We start from the raw sequence: 4340 nt of genomic DNA on the forward strand, positions 1-4340 counted from the left end.
GGTAAGGATGCTATTGTATAATTTGCAAACATAGTCAAGAGTAGCAAAGAGTAGAATTAAAGCACCAAAATAAATCACAGACATTGAGAACATGTTTGAGAAAAATCTCACAAAGGCTGACGAAAATATACAAATTAATTAAAGACATAAAAAGAAAATTATAATTTGAGAGCAGAACCAATGGAAAACATAGAGATTGTTGGTGTTTCTGACCAAGAGAAATAACGAGAACAGCAACAAATCCAAATTTTAAGTAACCATTTTTGTCTGATTTGAATAAAACCATGAGTATTAAACTTTTTCTCAGAAAAGCAAACAACGAAAATAACGTAGATAGATAGGTGATAGATAGATAGATAGATAGATAGATAGATAGATAGATAGATAGATAGATAAATAGGTAGGTAGATAGATGACAGACAGACAGATGATAGATGAAGTTATTAAACTTGAAGTGTGAAATCTTAAAAATTCCAGAGATCACTTCAGAAAAATCTGGTCACCTATAAAGGAAAACAAAGTCACACTGTCCTTCGGCCTTCTCCTTGGAGGTGTTAGATGCTGAAGTCAAAGGAGCAGGGTCTGCAGATTTCTGAAGAAAGCAAGATTAAGGTTGATTAATTCTATACTAAGGCAAGTTCTTATTCAAGACTGAGAAAATAGAAACAGAAATTTAAAGTAATTTAAAGAATACCTTTGATTCCTAAAAAGTCAATTAGAAAGTTAAGCCAGTCAATAGATAAATACATTTCAATAATGAAAATATTAATGATGAAGCAATTTACAGATGTCAATGAATAGAAATACTGCTATTTTTTTTAATTTACAATATTATGGCTTCAAAGCAGAATGACTTTTTTAATAAAAAAAAATTAATTAACATTCATGGGCTAAAGTAAAGCCAAAGACTAGGCCAAAAAGAGAATGATTGTATATGGGTTTGAAGAAGGAAGAGTGGGTTGGAAAATATGCAATACGCTTTCCTATTTTATTTGAGTGCCAATTGTTAACATTTCTTTCTGGACATAAAAAGTTAATAATTATAATTCATGTTGATATATGTCATCCCTTTGTATTAAAAACAGTTTGTATAGCTTTTAAGTTATATGAAACAAAAGTAAGATTTAGTAACAAGAAATATTTAGTAATATATGGAAAATATTCAGTAAAATAAAGCATAGAACATTAAATATCAAACACATTTTACATTTGATATGGTAAACTTATCAAGAGAAAAAAGGCTCACCTTAGAAAAGCAAGTTTGGCTATATAGCTCACATGAAAAACCAAAGGACTCTAAAAGTTAAAATTAAATTATTTATGAATTAGACAAATGAAAACCTTAAAAATCAAGCATCACAATATTTATGTCAGATAAATTAAAAAAGTACATGTGAGCTTTTAAAAAATTGTTATAAGAACAAACTGTAATGAAGTTATGTTGTGAGTACTGATGGAACAATACATAGCTATACAGATGCAGGTAAAAATGGTTGAATCTCACAGAGCTACTAATAATAATGAAATATGATGTTAGATATCCATAAACTAACTCAGTCCTTTATCTTTCAAAGTGATTAAAAATAAAAAAAATACAGAAAATCTGAAAAAATAGAATCACTGTAATTTTTAAGAACATGTTAACTTTACTTACCCTACAAATATAAAAAACATCTTTTTTTGCCTGCTCTGTGATATTTTCAAAACTCTCCTCAACAAATCTCTGCTTCCAGTTCCATAAATATAGTTATTGAGATCTTTGTCTTTTCTTTCGATTTTTAAGTTTTATTATTTTAATTTACTATATTTCTTTTCTTGAATTCCATTTTCTCTTACTTCATAATTTGTCTTTATAGTTACACTCAGGGAATGTGGTCACAGGACTGACAATCCTGGAGCCAACTAAGTCCACAATATAAAAGATGTCAGAAGCCTTTCTTTGTCATCTTTACCAATAACACCTCTCTAACTATAATAGTACCCAGTAGATGTACCTTCACTTTTAAATTATTATGTCACCTTGGACACTGTGATACTCAAAAAAACATTAGTTGAATAAATGAACAAACTGATATGTGTGCGCGCATGTATGTACATGTTTGTTTGTCTTTCTGTCAGACAGTATATATTTCCCTTATGAAATTTTATTCTCTAAGTGGCATAATCTCCAGATTTATAACTACCGAATGTAGTGGCAGGGTGAAGGGTTTGGGATCTGTGTGCTATATTGCTGGCAGCAAAGCTAGCTGTATATTTATTTTGTGAGACATCCTTTACTAGGCACTACCTGTGGTTTATTGAGGAACAACTAAGTTTTGAAACATCCAGCAGACGTTCATCGGAGGAGGCAGAATACAGGCTGTATATTTAGGCTTCCGGCAACAATCGTCAAGCAGCCATCCTCTAATATGTTCATTTCTTTTTTGGTGTACATCCATTTTCTGCAGTACTGTGAATATCTCCTGGTGGGTTGTCTTCTCAGTTTCCTTTTATGTCTGTGAAGAACAAGGGGATGCTGGCTAGAGTTAGGAATAACTCTAATATATATATACAGGATGTATATGACTCAACTGAAAAGTTAAGATAATCTGAAGATTATTATCAGGGGTCTGTCAAAATTACTGACTATAAGAAAACAAGGATACTATTTTAATCATCAATCCATCTTGCTCCTCTGGAAGAACTTTGTTACAGTGTTGCTTCAGTTTGGATTATCTGACTCCCCTGCCATCTTTCAAATGACTAGAGAACAGTAACTGGGAAGTTCGAAGTCTCTAAAGCTCACATAATTTTTATTGCTATTTCATAGGATTCTTCCCCAGTTACATTCCCATTTGCTTATTTTGAGTCACCACCTGAATAGTCACTTTCTCCATTTAGAATAAAATAATATACACTAATTTCCCTACGACCAATTGCACGGGAGATCCACACTTACAAAGTGGTAGTTGTTACAACATTGCTCATCAAATTGCTCCTCTTCATATCCAAAAGACCTTTCCACGGTCCACAAATGCACCCTAAACCTGCTAGCTCATACATAACCTCGTTTGGGGGCAGCTGAGTTGGTCAAGCAAGAATAAAGTTTTAACTGTCTCCAAAATCTAAATATCTATCTGGTTTGGGGTGAGCTTTGTGTATACACATTCATTAGACTTAGCAACTGACAGTGAGAGCTTAAACTAAGATTGAATGCTTGTTGCAATTAATTTCTATAACTTGTTCTGCAACTTCACCGTTCATCAAAATTGCCCAGATTTCTCTCATGGAATATGTATGGAAGAGATCAAACAGTTAAATATCTTAATGAAATCTATTTTCTTATAGTACAATGGTTGGCAAGTCAATAAATGGTCAGATTGTCAATATTTTAAGCTTTGTGGGTCTTACAGTTTCTTTGGCAGCTGCTCAAGTGTGATATTGGAGTGCAAAAGCAGCTAGAGACGACACATAAATGACTGAACGTGGCTGTGTTCCAATGAAACTTTATAGACATTGAAGTTTGAATTTCAAATAATTTTTATATATTATATTCTTCTGAATTTATTTATTTATTTATTTTTGACTATGTGAAAATATAAAACGCCATACACAAATGGCCAGCAAGTGAGGTTTGGCCAACGGGCTATAGTTTGCCAACCTCTGCTGTAGTATACAAACTTCAAATTATATTTTAGAAAATATAGTCAGGCATTAGATCTTTTTTCTCTGGATATAAAAAAAAAAAAAGTACTGATGGAAATAAGTGGGAACTGGCCACTCTGATCTGTCAACCCCGGGCTAAAAATCCACAAAGCTCCTTGGCTCATACTTTAAAAATCTGTTCCAGTTCTAATTCAGGTCCCTGACAACTTGGAAGTGAGTTGCCTTCGTTCTTTATCCATCCTGTCAAGGCAATGGCTGTCTGCATGGTTTCTTAGCTACATTTGGAGAATCTGCTAGTGTTCATTTATTCCATATCCCATAGTGGGGATAATTAACTAAGACCCAGAATAGAAAGCGAGTTTGACAGTGCCCTGCTTGGTACCATTGTAGAACGAGAGGTCTGCTTTTTTCTTTTTTTTTTTTTTAAGCCAATTATGAAGGAAAAAGTACATGATTTTAAGTAATTTTATTTTTCTAAGACATGCACCAAGTTTAAAAAGTTAAAAAAATTCTAATAAGATGTTAGTGAAATATCCTCCATACTCAAATTGTGATTATTATATTATTTTATATTTTTCTTTCATCTAATATTTATCTCTACTTTTTAATGATAATGTTTATCTTGCTATTTTATTTAATGTTGGCAAGCATAATCTCTTGATTTATCATTATTTTAATCAGTTCATGTACACTAC

General features: G+C 32.1%; 1 long non-coding RNA gene across 1 annotated transcript in view; it reads right to left on the reverse strand.

The window, feature by feature from the left end:
* Positions 1 to 1225: 1225 nt before the first annotated feature.
* LOC112475830 overlaps positions 1226 to 4340 on the reverse strand; it is a 66086-nt gene continuing 62971 nt past the window's right edge. Inside the window, exon 4 of the long non-coding RNA XR_003044902.1 lies at positions 1226 to 2495. This is a non-coding gene — a long non-coding RNA (uncharacterized LOC112475830). The remainder of the gene's footprint in view (positions 2496 to 4340) is intronic.

Source organism: Pteropus alecto, unplaced genomic scaffold (genome assembly GCF_000325575.1).
Source record: "Pteropus alecto unplaced genomic scaffold, ASM32557v1 scaffold152, whole genome shotgun sequence".
In the NCBI taxonomy this organism is placed as follows: Eukaryota; Metazoa; Chordata; class Mammalia; order Chiroptera; family Pteropodidae; genus Pteropus; species Pteropus alecto.